The sequence below is a fragment of the Bubalus kerabau genome, chromosome 5 (assembly GCF_029407905.1).
Source record: "Bubalus kerabau isolate K-KA32 ecotype Philippines breed swamp buffalo chromosome 5, PCC_UOA_SB_1v2, whole genome shotgun sequence".
Lineage (NCBI taxonomy): Eukaryota > Metazoa > Chordata > Mammalia > Artiodactyla > Bovidae > Bubalus > Bubalus kerabau.
In genome coordinates, this window is record NC_073628.1 from 35493656 (window position 1) to 35521516 (window position 27861).

A 27861-nucleotide genomic window follows, 5' to 3' on the forward strand; every position below is an offset into this window, starting at 1 on the left:
AAGGGGAACTCAAAAGCCTCTTGATGAAAGTGAAAGTGGAGAGTGAAAAAGTTGGCTTAAAGCTCAACATTCAGAAAATGAAGATCATGGCATCCGGTCCCACCACTTCATGGGAAATAGATGGGGAAACAGTGGAAAAAGTGTCAGACTTTATTTTTCTGGGCTCCAAAATCACTACAGATGGTGACTGCAGCCATGAAATTAAAAGATGCTTACTCCTTGGAAGGAAAGTTATGCCCAACCTAGATAGCATATTCAAAAGCAGAGACATTTCTTTGCCAACAAAGGTTCATCTAGTCAAGGATATGGTTTTTCCTGTGGTCATGTATGGATGTGAGAGTTGGACTGTGAAGAAGACTGAGCGCCGAAGAATTGATGCCTTTGAACTGTGGTGTTGGAGAAGACTCTTGAGAGTCCCTTGGACTGCAAGGAGATCCAACCAGTCCATTCTGGAGATCAGCCCTGGGATTTCTTTGGAAGGAATGATGCTAAAGCTGAAACTCCAGTACTTTGGCCACCTCATGCAAAGAGTTGACTCATTGGAAAAGACTCTGATGCTGGGAGGGATTGGGGACGAGGGATGAGGGATGCAGGAAGAGAAGGGGACAACAGAGGATGAGATGGCTGGATGGCATCACCGACTCGATGGACCTGAGTTTGAGTGAACTCCGGGAGTTGGTGATGGACAGGGAGGCCTGGTGTGCTGTGATTCATGGGGTCGTGATGGACAGGGAGGCCTGGTGTGCTGTGATTCATGGGGTCGCAAAGAGTCGTACACGACTGAGCGACTGAACTGAACTGAACTGATAGTGGCTGTACAATTTTGTCTAATCCTTTTTTAGAGATGATGCATCTGAGGTTAAGAGCTGAGCAACAGGCCTGAGGCCACAGCTTCGGAAGGGAGAGTCTGATGCCAGTCTGGGTCCAGGGTGGCCTCATTCTACAGAGTAACAGTTCCTGAGGCCAGGGCTCAGCTAGAAGTATCAGAATCATCCAGTGTACTTGTTAAACATATAGATTCCTGGGTCTCCAGGCCTCAAGAAAAATAACCTCTAGGGATAGGACCCAGGAGTCTGTATTTTCAAAATAACAAAAATCAAACAACAAAGAAAGAAACTAACCCTCTGTGTTTCTGGTAGGCAGCCAGGTTTAGATAACCACTGTTTACTCTTGGGATGCTGGTTTAGTCACTAAGTTGTGTCTGACTCTTGAGACCTCATGGACTACAGCCTGCCAGGCTCCTCTGTCCTTGGGATTTTCCAGGCGAGAATACTGGAGTGGGTTGCCATTCCCCTCTCCAGGCGATCTTCCCAACCCAGCGATCAAACCCTTGTCTCTTGCATTGCAGGCAGATTCTTTACCGACTGAGTCACGAAGGAAGCCCACTATTGGGATAAAAGTCATTATTGTTGTCCTTGTCATTATCCAGATGTCCTTGTAACCCTGCCTTACCCAGATCAGCTTATGATTTGTAAACATCTGGAAACAGTGGGGAACGTAAGGGTTACCAGGAAATCTCAACCCAGGGTTTGTTCTCCAGCAAATGCTGGCTTTCAAAGGGCGACACATTTAGTGCTCTAATCAACAAGGCATCAGCCAGGTGTCTGCCCGGGCCTTTCTTCGATTCCTGACTAACACTCATTAAGCAGCTCAGGCCAATGTGTTCCTAAGTGTGTGTGTGTAGAGGCAGGCTGTTGGCATTTTAATCTTATTAGTGAACTGAAGCCCTAAGAGGCTGCAGCCACAGCAGCCCCTTGTGCCGATGGGGTAAAATTCTTCACACCGTGAGACTGACTCCCCATCCCTCTGCCATCTCCCACCCATCCTCCCCAGCTCTGATCCTCGCTCTGACCCTCCCCTGGGCATGGAGCAAAAGACTCCAGGGAACCAGAGCCTGATTCCCAGGGCGCTGGCTGCAGATAGCTGGGTGGCCAGCTCAGGTAACCGGGCTGCCTGTATCCCAGAACAGATACGGAGTTGTCTACCCTGGCCTGACTTGTGGAGCTGGCACCAGGCCATAGGCACTGCTCCCTGAATTCAACTGTCTGTGTCCCTCCCCCATCAACACTCCTGAGAGAAGCCAGAGAAGGCTGTGGGGCCTTGGGAAAGAGACATCTAGAGGCAGTCTTGCCAGCACAAAGCCCTCATTGTTGGAGGAGGAAGGCTTGGGAGAGGCAGAGGGGGTGCTTATCTTCTGTCAGGGCCAGAGAGCTAAAACGATTCCAGTGAAAAATGACCCTATAAACTACAAAAGAGGGGAATATGCAAACTATGACTATCTTCTTCCTCAGGACAGAAATAGCTTGGGCTTTCTCTGAAAATGTTCTTAGACACATACCCACATGAACACAAATACACACTTATTATTCTGCTCAAAGTAAATCGAGAGGCAAACGAAAAACCAAGTCACCCATCCATCCATCCATCCCTTCAGTCACTTGTTCATTCAAACATTAACTTTGTGCCATGCGTTACGCTGGAGGAGACCGCAAAGATCCTAGATCAGAAGTTTTTAATTGAGGGCATATTATTCCTGCAACAATCTAGGAACCTGTATGTTGGCTGACTGAGGACTGTCTGTAACGGAATCGATGTTTTGCACAATATATGTAGGGGTGTTATGAGGAATATACATTGTGTTCGAACGTTACTGAATCCAAAGCAGCTATCTGTCACTGTAGTTTTCTCTGCCAATGAAAGCTACAAGCGTGACTACTAACCACTGGACACGGTCTAGACAAACAAAAGTGCAGAATCATAACGTACCGTTCCATGAGGGGAGGCAATCACAACCACCACCACAGCAAACTCAACTAGGAACGACGTGCCGGGCATCATTCTAAGTGCCTTACTTTTTAGTCCCCACAATAAACCTGTGAGATAGGCATTATCACTACCCCATTTTGCGGGTGATAAAGCTGACCATGAGAGCCTTCATAACTCGCCCAAGTTCACACAGCAATAAGAGTGGATCTGGGAACGTAGAGGAGGAAACTCAGTACTTTGAACACTTCTTGCCATGGTGGGCAAGGGCGTCTTGTCCAAACACACTCATTGTAAAGATGGGTGAGGAAGCTAAGACTTAGAGAAGTCACGTGACAAGTCCAAAGGAAGTCACGTGGTGAGTTCTTGAGGCAGCCCGGGGCAAGATCTCAGCTTTCTCTTCTTCCATTCTGTTTCACTGCTGTTTAAATAAGCCAGACTTTACCTCCAAGTTAAAGTAAAAATAACCTGGGCATGAGGACAAAGTAAAGGAAAGAGACACTAAAAGTTCATGGTAAGACACATGTTGCCTTCTTGTAGAATCTAGAGCAGTTTTATTTTCTTGGGTTGTCACTTTGTCCTGGACATCCCTGGGAGAAACTCCTGACACAGGAGAAGCAAGACCCAGGTGTGGCGAAGGCATCGGGGACTCAGAGATCCCAGCTCAAGTCACTTTATTTCAGGCACAAAGGACCATTTGGTGGAACAGCCCAGCTATCCCTTGGCTTTCACAGCATCCATTTCTCTCTGCCTAGCATCTTACAGCCCACACAGCCAGGAAACCCTAGGAATGAAGGTCCTGTCCTTCTGAGCAAGCAGTGCCCAATTAAATCCCAACAATCTGTCTCTGGCCACATGGTGTGTCAGCCGGAGAGGCTGGCTTGGGAAGCCACTGTTTCCTGGATGATGGATCTTGGAGAGGCAGCAGGTAGCAGTGGAAAGAGTTTGGAGTCCGACCATACCAGACAGGAATTCTGGACCCACTAACCACCCTGGCCATGTGATCATGGACAAATTTCCTAACTGCTCTGGGTTCCTGTTTCTGCATCTCTGAAATGAGGATAACACCTTCCTTGATTATAAGTGAAAGTGAAAAAGTGTTAGTCGCTCAGGCGTGCCTGACTATTTGCCATGCCATGGACTGTAGCCTGCCAGCCTCCTCTGTCCTGGGATTCTCTAGGCAAGAATACTAGGGTGGGTTGCCATTTCCTTCTCCAGGGGATCTTCCCAATCCAGGGATCAAATCTGGGTCTCCTGCACTGCATCTAGATTCTTTACCAACTGAGCCACCAGGGAAGCTCTGTTTATGAGTGAACATTCAAAACACTTGGTACATTTTTGCTCTGAGAAACGAGAATATATGAACAGATCAGCATTTTCAAAAACTTTCAGCACAGAAGAACCACCTTACTTGCTCTAAAGAAAATCTAAAATAAGACTCAAGTCTAAAGGAGATAAAGGATCATTTCTGGGTTGATGAGGGGTTGGGGGCTCAGGGTCCTGCCTGTTTTGCTTCCTTCCCTCCCACTGTGGCCTTGGGGTTCCTCTAGGGAATTTGACTTGGTCACTAGGCTCCCCTTAACTGTAATTAAGTGAAAGAAAGGAAAGAAGAAAAAATAGAAGGGCAGGAGAAAGGAAAAGCACAGTCTTATCTGTTGCTACCTGGGAGGAGATTTATATTTGTTAAGAAGATGAACTCAATCTCTGGTCTTACGGTTCAGCAGAGAAGCCAGACCAGAAACACGTAATTTAAAAATTGGAAGGTGATTGAAAAAGAATTGGAGTGGGGGAGTCTCACTGGGAACACAAAGCAGGGGTCTGAAGTAGCTCAGCCATCGCGGAAGCTGGGACCTGGAAGACAGGGAAGACGGCAGCTTGGACTAGCTGACGGGGGGCAGCACAAGAGAGAAGGGATTGGACTGTGAGGTTCTGGAGATGGCACCACTAAGACTTGGTGACCGACTGGACAAGAGGCCATGAAAGGGAGCATGCTCTCAAGGATGACCCCCAGGTCTCCAGGCTGTACAGCAGCTGCGATACTGAAACTAGCAGTGTAAAGCACAAGACTCCACCAGCATCTTTGTCCAAACTACAGGATCCAGCACGGACCCCACGCCCACTGCTCATACAACTGCCCGTCCTTCCCCGGGGAGACAAAGCCTGGAGGGACAGTGCCAGCACACCCCATGGAAAGCGTTTAAGATCAGGAGAACTCGACAAGGCTGACAAAACAACTGTAGGCAGAGCTATTCTGGAAAGTACAGCAACTGCTTGCAGTAAATTAATAATAGATGAGCTGAACTCCTTCTGAAATATTTACCCAGCCGGAATGCTTGTAGGCTAATAACCAGGAGTGGAACCCAAGCCTTCCCTCAAACAGCCCCGACTACTGAAAATGAAGAAGCATCAGCCTGGCCCTTCCTGATGCTCTTGGAAAGAGAACAAATGTGCAGGTTGCCTCCCTCCGAAGCATAAGGACCGCAAGCTGCTGGGAAATGCTGGGGAAGGGAGCTCGGACAAAGGCCTGGGAGGCAATGATAGAAAGCAGCCAACACAGGAGGACTGCTAGCGGTGATGGGGTGCTTACAGCATGTCCCTGTCTAAAGGCCATGCCTAGAGGAACCCCGTGAAGCTGAACGCTACTTTTAGGCCCATTTTACAGATGAAGGCGATGAGACACAGAAAGGTTCTGTCAGGTTGCCTAAGGAACCAGCAAGGAGGTGATGGAGCTGGGATTCGAGGCAGTCTGGCCCCAGAGTACGTGGCCTTAAGCCCCTTTGCCTTCACTGCCTCCTGTTGCCTTTTCCAAAACAGTCAAGAGAGAGGTGCAAGTGTGAGGAAAGAGACCGTGCATCCAACTGCCAACGCCACATTTGCACAGCCCCAGTGTTGCGTGGACTTTCTGCCTCCAGCGTCTGCGGAGGAAGCTAAACTCTTTTCACCAGAGCCATTCTTTCATTTCTTTCTTTTTGACTGTGCTGGGTCTTCACAGCTGCCCACAGGCTCTCTCTAGTTGCAGCGGGGAGGGGGAGGACTACGCTCTAACTGCGGTACACAAGGTTGCTCATTGTGGAGGCTTCTCTTGTTGCAAAGCACAGGCTCTATGGCATGTGCGCTTCGGTAGTTGCCGTGTGCAGGCTTAGGTGCTCTGTGGCAAGTGGCATCTTGATGCAGTTTCCTGCATTGGCAAGGAGATTTCCAACCCCTGGGCACCAGGGAAGTCCCCTTTCATTTACTAATTATTTACCGAGCATCTGGAAAGTTGCTCAGAGCCCAGAGCCCAGGCTGGGTTCAGATTGGGCCTTCTACAGTGTACCCATATCTACCTCTTCCAGGGAGCTCTCTGTGTCTGCACCCAGGCATAGCCCATTTCTCCTTCCTCAGAGCTCCCCACCAGCCTTCAGGCCATTTGCTAAGATAGACTTTCACCAAATCAGTTTGGAAACACAGAGAGATTTGAATAGACATGCAAAAAGGTGTTTTGGAGCAAGTAAGTTTGGGAAACATTAGGAGGGCATCCTCCCTGCAGGGCTTCTCAGCGCCTTTAGAGCAGCAGAGGCCGTGAGAACCTCCAGGAGTGGGGTCAGTATCCAGTACTTTCCAGATTGTTCAACATGGAAATCTTTTTTTTTTTTTTTCCAAACAACATTTTGCAGGGCTGACGTATCATAAAACACTGTTTGGGATATTCTGCCCTAGAATAATAACACCACGTCAAATCTGTGTTTAGGTTTGACCCGTCAAGCCCCTGGCAGGAAGGTGAGGCTTGGGGACTCTGTCTTTTCCCAGAGTTCTACCATCAGCTCCAGCTTCTGCCATCGGCCAGGCCTGGATCAAAAGCCTGCTCAGAAAAGTTTTGTTTTTGTTTTTTTTTTTTTTTTTTTGCAAATGGCACAAGCGAATGCTGTAAAACAAAGTTACGGGACTGCACCAACATTCATACCTTTGTCTGCCTACATCTCTGAGTCCGTTTTGAAGGCTACGGGCATGTCTTGCGTGTATGAATCTCAGGCAGTGTTTCCTTTTCTCCCCAGGCATGCCCGGTCAGGGCACAGAGGCCTTCAGCTGGCCCCCACCAACGTCTTCTAGACCCTCATCTTCACTACACATTTCTTCAACCCTGACTCTATGGAACTTTCCAGAATGCAAGATGGCTTCTCTCAAACGAGGTTCTCACCCGCTGGCCAGCCCTGAGAAATCTTGCCTGGGCAGTTTCCCTTGCGTCGATCCTTAGCTCAAACCTCTTGGCTTCCCTGAAACCATCTCTGAGGCCCCCTCCGGCACCCCATCTCCAGGATCCAGCTAGACTCCGGTCCTGGGGAGGCCTGGACTGCTGTACCCCACACTGTGCCCGTTTCCCTGTTTGGGCGGGGCTGTGTGCCGAGTGAAGATGAAGCAGGTGTTTTGTGCTGAGCCTCACAGCCAACACAGTTGGAAAGCCCCTGATGTTACGTGACCCTCCTACTGCAGATGGTTCTAGGCCCTGTGCAAGGTTCACCCGGAGCCTTTTTAAACCTGCACGGCGCTCTCCTCCTCTGTGAAGCCCTGCCTGGCAAGGACAGGGCCACCCTGCTCCTCCATGCCCTCAGGGGCCGGCCACCTCCTGGCGCCTTACAGGAGAGGTCTGCGGAATGGACTCACCATTTTGTAACAAGAGCACAAAGCCAGGACTGACTCAGCGCTTTGTTGAATCGTGTTCTCCCTATGTATTCTCTTCACAGTTTTCTAACTTCCACAGGCGTGAGCTAGCTTTGGCACGGCAGTTGTTGTACACAAATGAAGCGCCACTGAGTGCGGCGGTGTTTCCGGGGCTCTGAGGGGCGCAGTTCGGGCAGGTGAGGCAGGCAGGAGCGGGGAGGGCCTGTGGGGAGCTGGGGCTGGGCCCCTGCCCGTCTGTGGTGGGAACACAGCTGCTCCCCTTGGACTCAAAGCACGGGGCTGCCCCCGGAGACTGCGGTGCCAGACGGAGCCGAACACGCCATCCCAGCTACTGGCAGTGGAACCGGGAGACGCGGCATCAGGAGGAGTCCTGGAGTTAGTGTTCTTCCCAGCCCTCCTTTCCTCCCAGCTCTCTCCCAATTCCCTCGTCTCTGGGCCTTAGACTCTTCGTCTTTAAAAGAAGAGGGTTCGACACCGTCAGTGGCTCTTTGGTTTTTGGTCTGACTCACTGGAAGGAGTATATTGGACATCTCAGCTCAGCCTGGATGCACGTGTAACCTGTTTCACTTAGCAGTGCTTGCCCTTACTACCTGCTGTGTTCTCTAGTCCTCTTTGTTCATTTATAATTTATTATAATTTATGGAGAAGGCAATGGCACCCCACTCCAGTACTCTTGCCTGGAAAATCCCATGGACGGAGGAGCCTGGTGGGCGGCAGTCCATGGGGTCGCTGCGAGTCGGACACGACTGAGCGACTTCACTTTCACTTTTCACTTTCATGCATTGGAGAAGGAAATGGCAACCCACTCCAGTGTTCTTGCCTGGAGAATCCCAGGGACGGGGGAGCCTGGTGGGCTGCCGTCTACGGGGTCGCACAGAGTCGGACACAACTGAAGTGACTTAGCATAGCATAGCATAATTTACACATTCATTTTATAAACTGTTATTGAAGCACAATGTTATTGAAGCACTGTGTGTGTATATATATCATATATATGATATACATACACACAATGTATGTATCATAGATAAAGAGCTGAATAAGCTCTCACAAATTGAAAACACCCATGTACTCAGCTCTCAGATCAAAAGACAGAGCATTATCAACACCTTGAAAGCCCCCTGTGTGCCCAGCCCATTTTCTAGCCCCTCCCCCAAGGATCCTGATTTCTAACAATATAGATTTGTTTTAAGCAGAGACATTACTTTGCCAACAAAGTTCGTCTAGTCAAGGCTATGGTTTTTCCAGTGGTCATGTATGGATGTGAGAGTTGGACTGTGAAGACGGCTGAGTGCCAAAGAATTGATGCTTTTGAACTGTGGTGTTGGAGAAGACTCCTGAGAGTCCCTTGGACTGCAAGGAGATCCAACCAGTCCATTCTGAAGGAGATCAGCCCTGGGATTTCTTTGGAAGGAATGATGCTAAAGCTGAAACTCCAGTACTTTGGTCACCTCGTGCGAAGAGTTGACTCACTGGAAAAGACTCTGATGCTGGGAGGGATTGGGGGCAAGAGGAGAAGGGGATGACAGAGGATGAGATGGCTGGATGGCATCACTGACTTGATGCACATGAGTCTGAGTGAACTCCGGGAGTTGGTGATGGACAGGGAGGCCTGGCGTGCTGCGATTCATGGGATCGCAAAGAGTCGGACACGACTGAGCGACTGATCTGATCTGATCTGACACTTAAGATGAGGAGAAGGAAATGGCAACCCACTCCAATCCTCTTGCCTGGAAAAATCCCATAGATGGAGGAGCCTGGTGGGCTACAGTCCATGGGGTCACTAAGAGTTGGACAGGACTGAGTAACTTCACTTTCACTTTTCACTTTCATGCATTGGAGAAGGAAATGGCAACCCACTCCAGTGTTCTTGCCTGGAGAATCCCAGGGACGGGGGAGCCTGGTGGGCTGCCATCTATGGGGTCGCAGAGTTGGACACGACTGAAGGGACTTAGCAGCAGCAGCATACTTAAGATGAATGTTGTCACAAAGTTTCTTTGCACCTGGCTTTTTATTTCAACGTTATACTTGTGAGGGCCATTGATACAGCAGGGGACAGTATTCCATTGTGTGGCTGTACCACCGTTTATCTGTGCTGCTGCTGCTGGTCATGTTTATGGATGGACAGGTGTGTGCATGTCTCATGTGTGTATCTAAGGACGGAATGGCTAGTTGTATATGCTCTGCATTAGTTGATACTGCCAGGCTGTTTTCCAAAGTCATCATTCCAAATTAGTCTCCAATCAGCCATATATGAGGGGTCTCGTTGCTTCGTGCACGTGTGCTCAGTCGCTCAGTCATGTCCGACTCTTTGCGACCCCATGGACTGCAGCCTGCCAGGCTCCTCTGTCCCTGGAATTTTCCAGGCAAGAATACTAGAGTGGATTGACATTTCCTCCTCCAGGGGCTCTTCTTGACTCAGGGATCGAATTTGTGTTTTCTGCCTTGCAGCACATTCTTTACTGCCTAGTTGCTTCACATCTTTGCCAATGTTAGATATTGTCTATCTTTTTCATTTTAGCCCTTCTCAGGGGTGTATAGTGGCATTTCATTGCTGGTTTAATCTGTAATTTCCTGATAACTGATAATGCTTTCATATGCTTATTGCCTATTTGGATATCCTCCTTTGTAAAGTGTCTGTTTGAAGTATTTTTTGCTTATTTTTCTATTAGGTCACTTGTCTTTCCCTTACTTATTTGTTGGAGTTTCCTCTTTTTTCTACTACACAGCTGACCCTTGAACAACATGGGTTTAGATGGTGTAGGTCCACTTAGATACAGATTTTTTTCCACAGCAAATGCTACAGTGCTATCTAGACAATGGTTGGTTGAATCTGCAGATGCAGAGCCTGGAATATTGACAAACCGTGTAAATGGAGGGGCCACTCTAAATTATACCAGAATTTTCAACTGTGCAGAGAGAGTGTCAGTGCCCCAATCCCTGCACTGTTCCAAGGTCAAATGTATATACTTTGGATATGAGACTTGTGTTGAATACACATAATGTAAATATCTTCATCCACTCTATGGATTACCGGACTACTTTGCTTCACTTTAATGCACGATGATCTTGAACCACCAAATTAAATTCATGACCCACTAATGGGTCACAACCCATAATTTGAAAAACACTGCAATACACGATAATGCAGTTTTCCTTGGATCTAGAAACCCTGAAAGGGATACCTTTGGCCAGTGGCTGCCACTGAGGTGTTAGCCTGGGGCAGGACCCAGTATGAACAGCCGGCAGGTGTCTGGAGAACAAAGGCCATGCTATTAGCTATCATAATTTCCCAATTTAAACAGCAACCTTGCTGTACACCTTCAATGACAACATAGTTCTCAGTCCTCCTGAATTTAAGAGTCACCAGCCCCACAGCCCAGACTGAGGCAGGGGACTCAGAAGGGTGGTATGGGAACACCTCTGGAATGAGCCTTTGCAGAGAGCAAAAAGTGTGCTCACCCACATGGGCTGTCCATCCACCAAGGTGCCCAGACCCTCGGGGGAGGGTCTGGTGGAATCTAAGATGCCTTTGGAGGTTCCTTTCAGCCAACAGGTCAAGAGGACTTTCCCTAAACTCTGACAAATTTCGATAACCATGCGAGAAGGGCACACACACATTCCAGGTGCCTTCTTCGTGTGAAGGGTACCTTCTACGCAGTTCCCTCCCTCAGAGTAGCCCGGCATATACTCTCTTTAGGCTCCATGAAGACAGAGGCTGGGACACTCATGGAAACACGTGGCCAAGGTCACCCAGTCACAGAGCAAAGCTGCCCAGCTCCACAGCCTATTTTCATTCCTATGTCATACTCTTGCTGGGCTGCCAGTCACCATGGAGAGTGTTGACATACTCAAAGGGCCCAAAGGGGCTCTCACATGTGCACACAAACACACATGTGAGCACACACACAGACATGTGCATGCATATACACACACGCTGTCCTGCTCAGGAATCTGTGGGCTGGACCCTACTGCTTCATTACACGTGGAGTTTTCCCCCTCTCCTGATATCCAAAGTAGTGAACCATCTCATAATACATGAATAACAGAAACATGTAGATGCGGAGGGTGCTTTAAAAATACATGATGATTCTCCAGCCCCCAGGTCTACTGGGGGTCCAAGGACCTTCCTTCTGTGGATACCAATCCTAACTCTCCATGACTAGGGCTGTGCCAGCTGCCAGAGGTTGGTAGAATTTTGCAGCTCCTCAGATCCTCTCTACAAGTTTCCCATTTAACTGTATATTCCACAGCAACCAATCTTTCCTTGTCTGATTCTGAGCAGAGTTTTAATTTCATGAACTTTCCAAAGTTGGCCTTGTGTTTGCAGGAGAGTTTACGGGATGTGGCCACCCCTCCCCCATCCCTAACAAGCACGCTCACAGATTCACACTTCTCTCTTGTTAGCATCTTTGCCACCTGCTGTCTTCTCCTCCAGCGGGAGGTAAGGCACACCATCACCACTTATGCGACTACTACGAGTTTACTGAACACTTCCTACGCACCAGGTACCAAGCGCTTTATGTGCATTATCCCAGCACACCTCACACGAATCCTTTGCCGTATGTGTTATTAACCTGCCTTCATAAATGATGAAACAGATGTTCAGGGAGAAGTGACAGCCTAGGACCCCATGGTCAGCAAGTGACTGGACTGGGACTGTACCCACATCCCTGGACTATCTTATAAAATACTTGCTTATCACAGTATTTTTTACTGATCCCCAAGTCCTGGTCTGTTCCAGTGCCTGGGACAGAGAGAAGCCACAGCTTCTTTACTCTGAGTCAGCAAAACTATCCACATGGAAGGAGACAGCATCTTAGGACCATCTTGTCCTACCCTCCCGTTTTCTTCAAGCTCATAGAGATGAAGGGACTTTCTCAAAAGCATCATCGCAGCAGAACTGGGACTGGAACCCAGGTGTGGTTCCTCGAGTTTATCTTCCTCTGATTCTCATGGATCTCATGGAATAAAAGACGCTGGTAGAGCACTGTCTGTATTCCAGGCAATCGGCCCCCAACTTTTTTGGCAGCAAGGACCAATTTTGTGGATGACAAGTTTCCACGGACTGGGGATGAGGGGGTGGTTTTAGGATGATTTGGGTGCATAACATTTATTGAGCACTTTATTTCTAATCTAATGCTGCCACTGATCCAACAGGAGGAACCAGTCCACAGCCCAGAGGTGAGGACCCCTGTTCTAGGCGACGCTTCTTTTCAAGGAGGCATTAACAGTGTTGGAAAGAAGGTGACCAGGGAAGAAACTGCTCTTAAAATCAAATTATAAGGCATTATTGGAGGGACAAAGAATACAGAAAGATCTCAAGGAAGGGTATGATTTTTGTCCTCATCCGTTGTTAGGGCTGTCTGATGAAAAACAGGCTTGGCAAGATGTGAGGAGCAGTGGATATAGTGGATACCAAATCCAGATTGTTTTGAATAAAAATTCCAAATGGGGGAGATAACCACTTCCTCATTAGTCCCTGGAGCTTTCCAAGCATAGGCCAAAGCTATCTATCTATCTATATCCATCCATCCATCCATCTATCTATCTCTCTATCTATCTATCAAAGGTCCACACCTCTAAGACCCTATCATCTCTAAAATTTCTCAAGCCTTTGAAATGTACTAAAATCGTACAGGGAAGCCACGCAGTAATTCTGAACTCTCTGCTCATTGTTTTTAGGTTAAAAAAAAATCTCTTATAATATAAATGGATATAAAGTCTACCTATTAACACATATTTAAGGGGTAGAGTAAAAAAGCACCCATATCATTAACTTAAATCATGAATACTCTCTGAAGTGTAAAAAAAAAAATCAACTCACTTTTATTTAAATCTTCTTAAAAGGGTCTAAGAATAGTCCTTCAAATAATCCTTGAAGTATGCAATTTTAATTTGGACACATGGTAATTTCAGTCTACCTGTTGAAAGAGACAAGACAGAAATCAGTCACTTCTGACGAGGCTGCTGTTCTGACAAGCAGCAGCTGAGGCTCAGGCAGCCGGGGGGCGGGGCAGGGATGGGGTTCGGGTGGGCAGCAGCAGCAGCTTTGGCCCAGGCTGAAGAGTGGGTTTGAACACTCAGAGCAAGGCGACTAAGACAGGGATTCCAGTGCCTGGCACATAGCAAACGCTCAATAAATATTTAATCAATGAATGAAGAAAAGGATGGGTGAGTAAGTGAGCATGATTGATCATCAACCTGTGGACACAGGGAGTTACCCTATAGGCTCAGGTCTTGGACTCTTAGGGAGAAACCTAATTTCCAGGCGCTGGGCATACTATGGAGAATGATACAGAGCAAGGCTCATGCTACAGTGGAGAGAGTGGGGGTTTTAGAAGCAGCCATATGTGTGTTTGAATCCAGGCTCTACCACCTGTAACTGCACAATCCTGGGCTATCTTATTTTTTTATGTTTACTGCATGCATGCATGTGTGCTAAGTCGTTGCAATCATGTCTGAGTCTTTGCAACCCTATGGACTGTAGCCCGCCGGGCTCCTCTGTCCATGAGGATTCTCCAGGCAAGAATACTGGAGTGGGTTGCCATGGCATCCTCCAGGGGATCTTCCAGACCCAGGGATCTAATCAGCTTCTCTTACATCGGCAGGTGGGTTCTTTACCACTAGTGCCACCTGGGAAGCCCATTTATGTTTACTACTGTTCTTAAATTCGATACTTAGCCCATTTGTCAATTTTCAGTGCTTCTTCTTTCTGAATACAAGCATTTAAGTTCATACATTTCCTTTAAGTACTGTCTTAGCTATAATTCCACTTAAATTTTTTTTTTCTTTTGTATTGGGGTATAGCCGATTAATAATGCTGTTTGTGATAGTTTCAGGAGAACAGGGAAGGGACTCAGCCATACATATACACGTATCCATTCTCCCACAACTCCGCTCCCATGCAATGGGACATGCCATGTAACACTAAGCAGAGCTTCATGTGCTATATAGCAGGTCCTATACAGTCGGCTCAGAGACATTACTTTGCCAACAAAGGTCCGTCTAGTCAAGGCTATGGTTTTTCCATTGGTCATGTATGGATGTGAGAGTTGGAGCGTGAAGAAAGCTGAGTGCTGAAGAATTGATGCTTTTGAACTGTGGTGTTGGAGAAGACTCTTGAGAGTCCCTTGGACTGCAAGGAGATCCACCCAGTCCATTCTAAAGATCAGCCCTGGGTGTTCATTGGAAGGACTGATGCTAAAGCTGAAACTCCAATACTTTGGCCACCTCATGCGAAGAGCTGACTCATTGGAAAAGACCCTGATGCTGGGAGGGATTGGGGGCAGGAGGAGAAGGGGATGGCAGAGGATGAGATGGCTGGATAGCATCACCGACTCGATGGACATGAGTTTGGGTAAACTCCGGGAGTTGGTGATGGACAGGGAGGCCTGGTGTGCTGTGATTCATGGGGTTGCAAGGAGTTGGACACGACTGAGAGACTGAACTGAACTGAACTGATACAGTTGGCTATCCATTTTAAATATAGCAGTGTGTACATGTTATATCTGATATTTCTCTTATCATTTATAAGTATTTTACAATTCATATTATCATTTCTTGTTTGACTCATGAGTTAGTTAGAAGTGTTTTTGTGAATCTCTCAATGCATTTTTTCTCCCCAAACTATTTATCCCCTGCCCAAAGCATCTTTTAAAACTCATCTTTCTGTTATTGATTTCTAGTTTAATTGTCCTGCAGTGGGGGAATGTGGTTTGCAGGATACTGATTCCTTGAAATTTACTGAGATGCATTTTATAGCCCAAGATGTAGTCAGTTGTGAATGTTTCATGTGTGCTTAGAAAAAAAGTGTATTCTCTAGTTATTAGGTGCAATCTCAGGCTAGTCTTTTAAAAACCTCCCTGCCCCTCCCATTTCCTTATCTGTAAAAAGGTACCTGAGCAATACACATTAGTTCCCTCCTGCCATTTAGAATTATGCTTCCTGACGAAGAGGTTGTGCAGTTAGAGAGAGAGTACAAAGTAAAGAGAGCCAGATGTGCTGTTTCTAGCTTATCACAGTATTAATAAGAATAGCCTAGGTTTATCAAGCATTTGAAATATTCCAAATGATGAGTCCACCTACCATTTGATTTCTTACTCTCCGTAAGCCTGTGGGCTGCTGCCCAGGCAGGTGGAGGTAAGGACCCCCGCGGAGCAGGGACACGCCCACCAGCAGGCGTGGCCGGTTCACTCAGCCCTCCACGCAGGAACCACAGGGCCCCTCGCTGACTCCCCCGGCTCACTCCTTACATTCGCTCAGTTCGGTCTACTTGCTGACTCTCAAATCTATCTCCTTCTCAATGCCAACATCATTTCTTATCTGCTTTATTTAAACAGACCATTAAATCCCTACTGTTCTTAGAATGCGATTATAAGAAACAAATCCAGGCAAAATCTTGGCGGGCACAGCTCCGTAGTGGGGCTGGGGTAAGTACTGGCGGATGGGTACCAGAGCATCAGAATTGGGAACGGGACAGTGATGTTACATTGATCAAACAGAGGCATGGGTTTAGAAAGACAAACAACTGAGTTCAAATCGTCTTACTCTAACTCAGCCCTTCTAGTGGCCTTGCTTCCATCCCACTCCAAGTTCTTCCTCTCCTTTGAAAGAATTCCTGAAAGAGCCATCTAAACTACTTCCCCCACACCCACACACCCCACAAATTACTGTGGTGGGGCTCCACCTCCAGAGAGTTCTTTTTAAGACCATAATCATGTTGTCACTGCAAATTCCAAAGACTTCTCAGTCTGCAGTGGCCTCCCTGGGTCACCCTCCAGCAGTATCACAGGCTCCTCTGGAAACCCTTCTGCCTTGGCATCTACAACAACAATCTCTTCTGAGTCTCCTTTACCTGCAGGGATGTTCTCTGCTTCTTGCTAGTTCTTTTTTCTTTGTCTCATCCTTATATGTGAAAGAGTAAAGAGCCCCCTCTTTCTTCAATTCTGTGGCTTCAATTGGCATTTCCATAACTTGTTATTTGTTGATGCAAAACTGGTATATAACATTATTAGTTTCATAATTTAATTAGAATTGTTTCAATAAAATAAGAAGCATAAACTGCTATTTATTAAGTGCACATTAAGTGTATGCCAGTCAGTGTGCTAAACAGTATTTCACTTAATCGTCACAATAACCACCTGGGGGGCATAGTTTTTGTTAATACTCCCCCCATTTTTTTTTACGGATGAGAAAGGAGAAGCTAAGAAAAGAAATATAATTTGCCCAAGATCGCTCAGCTACTATGCGCCGGAGCTGGGATTCAAAACACCATCTGTCTAATTCAAAGCTTGTGCTCTCAGCTACCACATTTACTCATCCTCCCCTCCTAAGCCCTGGAACTCACCATTCTCCCACAATGTCATGCACTTCATGCTTCCATTTTGCTGCCCTTGGAATGGAAGACCTTTATCTGCACTGTGAGCTGAGAAAAGTCTATCCATTGTTCAAGGCTCAGCTCCACGGCCCTCTTCCCATAACGTTTCCCACAAGCCCAGCCAGCTTAATTGTTTCCATCTCCTTCCTGTGGCCGCTCTATAATGATATCAAACCATCCATTCATCCATCTGACCACGTATCCATCTATCCACCCAAGAATCACACAAAGATGGGAGAAGATTGTTTACCCAGAAGCATCCAAACACAGAATGTTTTATGCTCAGCCTTTGGGGGAAAAAAAAAAAAAACCCAACATATCATACTTTGGTCAAAATTGAAGAAAATTTGCTGGAGGTCATGGTGTCTAGGGAAGAAAAGTGCTCTGCTAGGCATCTGGGAATGCTGACCGGTCAGGGACTGCCATCCCTGTGATCTGGTCAGGGTGGTTTCCAAGGTTACCAAGGCAGGTCTATGCAATTTCCCTTACCCAGTCCCTATATTTCTAAATCCTATTGATACACCAAGACCGGCTCAAATACTCCTTCATCCTCAAAGCCTTCCCTGATTCTCCTCTCCCATCAGGCACGAATGAACCAGGATCTGCAGACCACAGTGAGTCTGTGACATGACTGATGACACTCAGCACTTTTATCATCTGTGGCTAATACTGCCGTTCAAAAAGCACTTCACCATATTCATTTCCTGCTTTACCTTCCCTGCTGGTCTCCTTGGAGCTCGAAATTGCACCCACTTCACCTTCATGATGTTTTCAGAACCAAGTCCAGTGCCTGGTGTACAGACACTCAAGTGTGACTGCCCAGCTGAAACTGGTGACCCTGGCCTTGAATGGAGAAGGCCATTCAACAGCCATTCAAAGGCAAGCACCTAGCTGTGGACATAGCTGGTGTAAAGTACACATAAAATCCTGTACAAAAATCCTACCTTTTTCCACCTGACCACCCCCCAAAAAAAAGGATCAGGAAAGGGGGACCATGCACCCACTTAACCTGAGGTTTCTGAGGCCTGTGTCCCATAGTTCACATGTTGGGGTGATGGCTTCTGATATTCTCCAGGATGACCTAGGCAGGGAAAGATGACGTCTGAACACATTCTAGTTTCCATAGTCAGAAAATGAGAGTTAGACCTGAGAGACAGACAGTGCTTCAATATCAACCATGACAGTCACCTGCTTTACCGAGGAGGGCAAGGGAGGTTCAATGACTCCATCCAAGTCATGGGACAGAAAGGACCGTGCAGACAAATTTTCCCTGTCCCTCCTGCTGCTGCTGCTGCTGTGTCGCTTCAGTCGTGTCCGGCTCTGTGCGACCCCAGAGACTGCAGCCCACCAGGCTTCCCCGTCCCTGGGATTCTCCAGGCAAGAACACTGGAGTGGGTTGCCATTTCCTTCTCCAATGCATGAAAGTGAAAGTGAAGTTGCTCAGTTGTGTCCAACTCTTCGCGACCCCCATGGACTGCAGCCTACCAGGCTCCTCTGTCCATGGAATTTTCCAGGCAAGAGTACTGGAGTGGGGTGCCATTGCCTTCTCCATGTCCCTCCTAGACTTGCAAATGAAGCCTCTAGGAAAACGAGTGCTCTCTGCATGGCTAAAAATAAACTCCCCGAAACTTCATCTAGCTCTATCACGGCTGCAATTTACAGCGTCTCGAGCTTCAGCGTGGTGTAATTAGCAAATGGATTATAATAATTTATTTCTGGTTTGAAAGCTCGAATGAGCACGACCTTCCAGCAGAATGGGAAAATTAAGAGGCTGGGAGCCAGCCACACTCCTCCAGCCCCTTCCGATGCCACAATTTTGATGCTGGCCAGCATCCATCTACTGATGTCTGATGGATGTGCCACAGAGAGGGGACTGTAACTCTGGCCTCCAGGCTGCCTGGGAAGCAAGACTTCTAGAATACAGCATCCCCCCGCCCTACACCCCATGAAGGATCCATGCTCATTTTTGCAGGGGCCGGGATGGTGTTCTAAACCATCCTTCCAATGAGCAAGAACACCTAAGGGCAGGGAACGTTTGCTGTGATGTCTCTGACTAGGCACTATTGAAGCCTGGACCAAGAAAGGCTAAGAAAAGGCTGGGCGGGGGTCAGAGAGGAACTGTGTTTGGGTTTTGCTGTTATGTGTGCCATGAGTGGCAACCATGTCAAGTCTCTTTTACAAAATGCTGACAGATACGTATCTTCCTCACAAGATTACCATGGTGATTAAATGAGGAAAATGTATCAAAGGGGTTTAGTAAGTGAATGCTAGTGATTCTTCTTGAGTGAATACATTCCCAAAGTAGCTCTCTCTGAGGAGGGATGCTCCTGGCCAAAGCACTAGAGTATGCTGTGGTAAGGCGCCAGGGCTGGGGCAGCGGAAAAGCCGGAGAGTTGTCTCCTTGAGTTTCCCTCTGCAGAATCCAGGCAGAGGCCAATCCATTTACCTTTCGCAGTATCTTCCTGGTGGAACATTGTGATGCTGGGAAACAGGGATCCTGCTGTGGGCAAGGAGTGTGAACAACTTTCTCTTTTCTCATACACTGTGCCTAACACCCACCCAAACACATACTGACACAGAAGGTGAGGATGGTGGCCAGGCGGTGTGCAAAACCAAAGTGATGCTTGTAGCCTCTTTGTTAGAGGCAGGGGAATGAGCATTCACTGAGCAATGACCAAGTGCCAGGCACAGCATTGGACAGCTTCGCTTCTGCAGGGATGCAAAACTTGCTCTCTTCTCCCTCCCTCAGTGTCTCTTTAGTACGACAATTATTTTGAACTGAAAACAACCGAGGCTCGAAAGACTCAGGAAGAAACTTTGACCTTCCCCCTAGTTGCCCAGAAAATTTAGATAGAGGGCCTGTTCCCAAAATAAAGCCATCACCAGAGATACTGATGCCAAGATCTGGGCTCTCTGTGCACTGATGCTAAAAGGAAATACAGGGTTTTGGAGGCACAAGAAAAAGGAGCTTTATTCTTTGCCAGGCAAAGAGGAAACATAGTAGGCTAGAGTCTTAAGAACTGTGTCCCACTCCCTGGGGAATAGGGGAAGGTTTTATATCGTAATGAAGGTCTTGTGGTTTATTTTTCTTGTGCAAAACTTCAAAACGGCCACAGTTGGCATCAGGCAACTTGGCAACTGGGATTGCTCTTTCCTGAAGTTTATCTGGCCTGTGACCTTCTTTCTGATATGCAGAATGCTATGAGGGTGTGTAGGGAGAAAAGAATGCCAGGTGCAGAGTGTAATTCATATGGAGTCAGAGAGTAATTAGCTTTGTGAAGGACAAGTCCAGCTACAAGTGTTTGTTGGTAGTAACAGCAAAAGAATAACCGAGACTGCTTAACTCTTGCAGGTCTGTTTATGCTGTTTCCCCAGTCAGTTCATTGGTTCCTTATTTTTCTTTTCTATCAGAAAAGTCATTTCTATTTAAGAAAAGTCTCATTTCTATTTTTTGCTGCAACAAGAATATGGACTGGGGATGGTGGGGGGAACAGGACCTATGGATCAGAGGCCACACTCTGTCCCACTGTCTCTGCATGGCCCAGCAAACATTTATTTACCAAATATTTTCTCTTTCTTTTCCATTTGCCTTCCTTCCTTTTGAAGTCTGAAATTACTATCCCCAATATTCCCTTGCGACTTTAGCTGAAGATGGTATTTAAGGTGGGGGTTTCAGCCATTTTGGTGAGTTAGTTTTCCTGGGTGAGTTAGATTTCTTTCTCTCCCGTGAATATAGTCATTACACTTTCCATTTTCTCCTGTTCATCTGTCTTATGTCAATTCGGTTCTCAGACCAGCCAGAAGAACCTGGCTAGAAGGGAAGAGGAAACTCTCTTCTTCCCCGACACTTCCCAGCTCCACTCACAGCCTGCGAGGGGACCCCTGGCCACAGGGTCACAGGGCACCGAGGCTGTCACTGTGTACGGCCTGCGAAGCCTCCTTTCCCATCCGCCTCCCCAACCCGCCCTGAGCAGGAAGACCGGGACCCTCATTCTCACGCTCTCAGTTCTTAGGGATCATTTCAGGGGAACTTCAGTGTTCTGATCACTTAGGTTGGGACTTCACCCACACTTGCCCACTTCACCAGACTGCTTTCAGACCAAAGAGGGTGAGTGTGAAAAATTTTGGAAACTGCCAAACATTGAGTGACCTGTTGCTCTCATTCAGACCCTTGCGCGCTTCCTAGTTTAAATTGTTTTTGTTCCCAAGTCACAGAAAGATACACTGACTGTATCTTCCTGTCTGTCCCCTTGTTCCCTTGGCTCTGTGCAAGCCAGCCATCTTTCAGGCCATTATACTCAGGCAGCAAATTCTGTTTCCCCTTCCAGGAGTTGCCTTTACCATTTCGGTCTCAGCTTAGACTGGAAATCACTTCCGGAGGCAGGTTTTCTCTGCCTTCTGTTCTGTAGGGCACTTGTACTTCTTTGAATGACAGTTGATGAACGTCTGCCTCTCCAATTAGAGCGGGGCAGGACCCACTTTTGTCTGGTCACCCGGATGTCCTGGGCGGGGGGGGGGGGGTTGTCTTCAGGGGGCCAGGCACACAGCAGCCACTCAATTAGTGTGTCTATTTTGTTTACTTGTGTACCCCAGCCTCTGGAGGCTGTGCGGCACACGGTCAGGTCAGCACTCAATCAACACTTGTTGGAGAAATGCGAGCATAAAGGTTGGTTACAAAGGATGTGCAACAGGGGGTGAAAACCATGGATGCTGGAGCCAAAACACCCAGTGTGACCTTGGCTTCTCCACTCAGAAGTGTGTTACTCTGGGAAGTGACTTCACATCTGTGGGCCTCATTTACAGTTTCCGCATTTACTCAGAAAAAAGGAATCATAGCTATGCCTACCTCTGAGAGTGGTTGTGAGGATTGAATAATATATTCTAAGTTCATGAGCAAGGTCAGGCATGGGGTTGGCACTATGTAAGTGAGGCTTGGACTACAAGGAGATCCAACCAGTCCATCCTAAAGGAGATCAGTCCTGAGTGTTCATTGGAAGGACTGATGTTGAAGCTGAAACTCCAATACTTTGGCCATCTGATGTGAAGAGCAGACTCATTTGAAAAGACCCTGATGTTGGAAGGAGAAGGGGATGACAGAGGATGAGATGGTTGGATGGCGTCACTGACTCAATGGACGTGAGTTTAAGCAAGCTCCGGGAGTTGGTGATGGAAAGGGAGGCCTGGTGTGCTGCAGTTCATGGGGTCGCAAAGAGTCAGACACAATTGCGTGACTGAACTGAACTGAACTGAACTGAAGTGAGGCTATTCTTTAATCTTTCATCTTTCTCCCCTGACCCAGCTCACATCCCTCTTCTTCTCCGAAGCTGGTCCAGCTGGGTCCTTCTGCTCTTTCTCCTAGCTCCCAGGGCCTTTTCTCTGCACTGAGGACCCTTCCATGCACTGTTATCCCTGACTCCCCCGAGACCACAGCAGCCTGGAGAAAGGCCTAGAGGGGTGAACCACAGAGGACTCTAAAGAGGGAGAGAGTGTGCTGGAGGGTATGGGTGAAAAAGTGGGGGACCCCTGGAAGGAGTGGGGGCTGTTTGTGGCAGCTACTTGCATCCGCTTGGAGATTCTGCCTCAAAATTCATTTCGAGGAGCAAAGCTTCCAGCTTTGAGTGCCTGCTTCATGGGCTAAGAAAATGTCCCTTTTTTGGAGGGAAATAAATGGTTAGCCATTAAGATATAAAATGCAGCTGTTACAGTCCATAAAACAACAGACAGGTTAATATGGGTGCTTAAGAATGCTATTTCCTCATATTAACCTCAGCAAGAGCAACCTAACCAGATTGACTCTGGAGCACTTTGGAAACCTGCTGATTATCCCTAATATCTATCTGATGTGTAAGTAAGAGTGGGTGTTTGTTTCCAAAAGAAGTTGCCTAGCTCGCCTCCCTCCCTCTCTCCTTCGGCCCTTTTCCTCTTCTTCCTTCCTACCTAAGAACATCTGGGCCTTAGTTTTCTTCCTGGGACAAGACCATGCAGACGTGTACCTGGGGGCACTTCTGGGTTTCTGAACTTGCCTCCTGATGGGGCTCAATGACTCACATCATTCCTTTCCATCCACCACCTCCTGCTCCTCCCAGCCAATCCATTCGACCCACACGGTGTTGACCAGGGGACTAATTCAACTTCAAAAATGTTCATATTTTAAAACCAGTTTTAAGCTATTGCTCACAAAGAGGTGAGATTCGGTTCCAAGAAAAGTGCAAAGTGCTGTGACTCGTGGCACACACCTGTGCAGAAGAAAGGCCAGCCAGGGGTGTTCAGTCCACGCACAGGCTCTGGGGCAACGGGGCTTCAGCTCTGGCTGTTGGCTGGCAGCTTGCGGAAGTGACTTTAGAGTCTGCACTGCATGCTGTACATCGTAGCAGAAGCCATCACCTCAGCCCCCATTCTTAAAGTCCTATGTATAAGGGCTTTTCCCCCAGCTGCTTGTCAGTGCGGACAGCTCAGAGCTCCCCTCCAGCTATCGTTCCTACTGTGCATAACAGATAATCCTCAGGAAATTCTGGGGAGGGGAGAGGTGAAGAGGATGATTTCAGCATCATCAAAAATTACCAACAGATAGAACTTCCTTGGTGGTCCAGTGGCTAGGACTCTGAGCTCCCAGTGCAGGGGGTCCAGGTTTGATCCCTGGTCGGGGAACTAGATCCCGCATGCTGAAACTCAGAGACCACATGATGCAACCAAGACCTGGTGCAGCCAAAAAAATATTTTAAAAAACTGACCAGCAGATCCTCAAATGGGCATGCCTCTCTCAGGCCTCAAGCACTCTGTACACGCCGTTTCCTTTGTCTCTGTCAACTCATCCTCCCTTAATTCCTTCTTCTCCTTGAACACTGAGCTGAAGTTCATCTCCTCTGGAAGCCTTTGATACCCTCTGTCTAGATCAGGGGCCCATCTTTTGAGCTTCCACATCCCCCAGGCTTCCCTTGCTGGTGTAGTTCTCATCCGGATGAAATTATCTGCTTATTTGACTGTCTCCAATGAATATCTCCAGTGGATACTTACAGGGAAAGGAGTTTTTGGGTACAAAAAAGTAACAATCATTATATTGTTTAATCTATGCATCAACTTTGAGCCTTGCTCCGGGAAGAATTTAAGATAGCACAAAAATGAAAAATACCCCTGGGAAGCTTTGAGTAGAATAGCAGAGACATAAGCATAAAAAAAATATACGACAGGAGCTGAGATGACGTGATGTGGGTAGAGGCCTGGTGTGGGTTTAGGGATTCTTCCCTCTGGTCTGGCACAGGGTATAGCACAGAACCTGAATTGTGGGGAGGCTCAGTATTTGTGGGGTGAATGAGATGAGTGGTGGGGAGGAACTGAAGGGGCCTTAGAGATCTCTCATGTCGATGAGGAAGACTGAGGTCAGAGAGAAGAGAGAGGAGATGGGGAGGCCTCCTGGTTCTTGGCATCACAGGAAACAGAATCCGGGCCTCTAGAGCTTTGGTAATTCTAGATCGCACCGGAAGTGGAAAATGCAGAAGGCCGAGCCACTTTCCTTCCCTGGGCCTCAGTTTTCTCACCCACAGAAGCAGAAGCTTAGAGGTCATTCTTGAAGGCTATTCCAGTTTGTAAACCCCACTGAGACTGAGGTTACCAAAAAAAAAGAGAAGAAAGAAGCTGAGGAGTAACGCGGTCAATGTACATGTGATATCATCTGATCTGTCTTGCTGCTGCTGCTAAATCGCTTCAGTCGTGTCCGACTCTGTGCGACCCCATAGATGGCAGCCTACCAGGCTCCCCTGTCCCTGGGATTCTCCAGGCAAGAACACTGGAGTGGGTTGCCACTTCCTTTTCCAATGCATGAAAGTGAAAAGTGAAAGTGAAGTCGCTCAGTCGTGTCCGACTCTTAGCGACCCCATGGACTGCAGCCCACCAGGCTCGTCAGTCCATGGGATTTTCCAGGCAAGAGTACTGGAGTGAGGTGCCATTGCCTTCTCTGCTGATCTGTCTTATCCTGATACAAATACAAGAACCTACTCACAGGGAATAGCCCTTCATTCATTTATTCAAAACAAATATACTAAATGTCAGCTGTGTGCCAGGTGCTGACCTGGGCTCAACCACAGGGCACCCAGGGACTAACGCCTTGCCCTGGACCTGCTCCCTGTACAGGTCTCTGAAGTCCTGGGCTGCCCTCCAAGGATCTGCTCTATAACTCGGAGTGAACCTCTCTCTCGTCCTTCCTCCTCCCTGCTTAGTGTCTCCTTTTATACTTCATTCATGCATCCCACAAATGCTCAGGAAGCACCTCCCTGAGGACCTGCCTTGTGACCTCAGCAGGCCCCTTTCCTGGTGCTGAGCCAGGCAGTTTTCAGAGCTGGGGATGTCACCAACATTCACTATGCTCCCAACCCACGATTCAGTTCAGGCTGCATGTCTGCCTGGACCCTCTCAGTCTTCTCACCCCCTTCCAAGGTCTAGTCCTCAAGCCCCCTATCCTGTGACACCTTCTCTGACCTCCTTCTTCTGGGGTCACACAGCCTCTCCTTTCCACAATGACTCCACCATCTCGCACTGGTGGGTTTGTCTGGTGGCCCTGCTGCTCTGAACTCCGTGAGTCCCGGGACAGTACTTTCATCATCCTATCCACAGCAATGTTGACCCAGAAAGTGCTGGAGAGGGCCTGGCCGAAATGGACTGCCATCAAAACTTCCTGACCAGCACATTCTAACTCACCTAAGCTCGGAGAAAAGGCAGAAAGTGTCTCTCTACCTGTCCTACCAGCAAACCCAACACGACCATGCTCTGCAGCTTCCCTCTGCTCCCAGAGGCTGTTCTCAGCTCACGTGGGACCTGGGGACTCTGCTCCCAGCGCCCAGGCAGTTTATACCATATCCTCTGATGTCCTGTCTCATCTCTTCTCAATACATTCTGTGAACTTGCTGGGAAATGTGCATGCATTCATGATCCAAAGAAAATCTACCTTTAACATATTTTCACAAATAAAAAATCCCTCCAGAAGCTTAAGTTTTTCTAGCTGTGCTTGAATTTTGCTAAGGTTCTTTAAGAAAGAGAGGATTATTTTCCCTTCCAAAGTATTAATACAGTCACACCAGCTAAAGCATAGTGGGGCTACAGATACCCCTTGGTACAAGGCAGCCAGGGTTGGAACCTTGGCTCTGCCATGCTAGCCCTGACCTTGGGCCTCCAGCTAGACTTCTGTCTTGCCCCACAATTCCAGTCTTGCGGCTCAGAAAAAGAAGAGTAATCCAACTGCTGGCTCACTCAAGCATAGACCCAATCACTTGTTCCATCACATATCATCTTCCTTAATTACTCATTCATAATGATTCACTCATTCACTATATTTATTTCCTCCAGTGTGCACTTATTCATTCACTCAAAATTAGACACATTCATTCATTCATTGGTTCATCTGCTCATTAATTTCTTCACTTATTTACTCATCTACTCATTCATTCATTTACTAACTTCTTTGTTTCTTCATTTGCTCCTCATTAACTCACTCGTTTGCTCACCCTTTCATCCACTTTTCCCTTCATGCATTCACTGCCTCTTTCCATGTGGCCACTCCCTTGGGCCCTCACTTGCCTCCGACACTTACTACTCCCTATTTCCCAGCACAGCACCCTTCCAGGAAGGCCAGCCTCCATCACGGTGGGGTCCATCAGTCCTCACTCCCAGAACATTCCCTTCCCTTTGCCATCCAGCTTGCTGAACTGCGCAGGCATGTGTCCTGGTGTGCAGAGGCTATGCTTGCCATTCAGGAACAGATGTTCTTGGAATGACTGTTTTGACTTTCACCCTCTAATGCCAGAAAATTCTCCAAACTCCTCCAGCATGCAGGAAGGCATCCGCTCAGCATGGGCAGGGCCTGCAGCACCCAGGGTTCAGAGTCTAGGACACGGGAGATTGCTAGTAGTCAGAGACACAGGGAACTTGGAGAGCCTCCCTGCTCTAGGGATCCATGATCTGGGGTCCAGGGACCAGCTGGAGAGGGAGACAGGCCCGGAGAGCAGTGGACTTTGTGAGGCGGGCTAAGGTGCATGAAAAGGAGTGGACTGTCTTAGGATTATGGACTCACGATCGGTCTGAGTTCAGGTTACTGTGATGACAGGTGACATAGTCAATGGACAATGCAGAGGTTTATTGGCGGCAAGGCCATTGAGTAGTTATTAGCAATGTCATGGCAGAAGATCAAACTTACAATTTGTTGAACTAGCTTCCCAGTGCCAGGGGCTTCCCATCCTTTATGCTAGCATCCCTTAGTAATCCAGCTTCCTATATAATAGAAATAGAATCTCCTGAGTTTTCACTGGTCACATGACCTCACAGCCAAAGACTAGATTTCCCAGATCCCCTTGCAGCGAGGCATGACTGGCTAACCCCTGGCCAATAGGTGTGAGCAGAGGCGCTACATGCAACTTCTTGGCTGTGTCCTTAGGAGGAAACTGGCTGCTCTCCACTCCTTACTTCACTTCCTGCCAGCTAAAGCATGGGCCTCTCCAGTGAGCCATCTCTGCCTTTGGAATTGAGGTCACATCCTGGTGCACAGTAGAATCACAAGACAGAGACGCCTCAGTCCCCGCAGAACTGCGTGAAGCAGAACTTGTCTATGTCCCCAGCTGAGATTTTACATGCAAGAGAAACAAGCATCTGTTATGCTTTGGACAATGTTGTTTTGATCTCCATTAAAGCAGCCAAGCTAATATTTACTAAGACGAGAGAAATCTCCTGCATTGTGTTTCCTTATGGAGAAACTTCCTTTAGAGGAACACTCTTGGCTTCTCCGGCTCCCTCACTTAATCCTCTCTGTTGTGGTTGAACAGCTTCCCCTCAAAATTCATGTCTGCTGGGAACCTCAGAATATGATCTTGTTTGGAACTGCAATCTTTGCAGATATAATTAAGGTAAAGATCTAATGAGCTCATGTGGGATCAGGGAAGACGCTGCATCCAATGAGAGAATGTCCTTAGCAAAGATGGAAAAGGACCCAGGGACGCAGAGGAGAACAGCAGGTGACGATGGAGGCAGAGACTGGAATGATGCACGTATAAACCAAGGGACACAGGAAGCTATGAGAG

The 27861-nt window shown here is 47.7% G+C and overlaps 1 long non-coding RNA gene across 2 annotated transcripts in view; it reads right to left on the minus strand.

Annotated features, from left to right (window-relative positions):
* Positions 1 to 13246: 13246 nt before the first annotated feature.
* Positions 13247 to 27861, minus strand: part of LOC129652636 (uncharacterized) — a 343372-nt gene continuing 328757 nt past the window's right edge. For both annotated transcript variants that reach the window (XR_008714633.1, XR_008714632.1), the window contains exon 4: positions 13247 to 13346. This is a non-coding gene — a long non-coding RNA (uncharacterized LOC129652636). The remainder of the gene's footprint in view (positions 13347 to 27861) is intronic.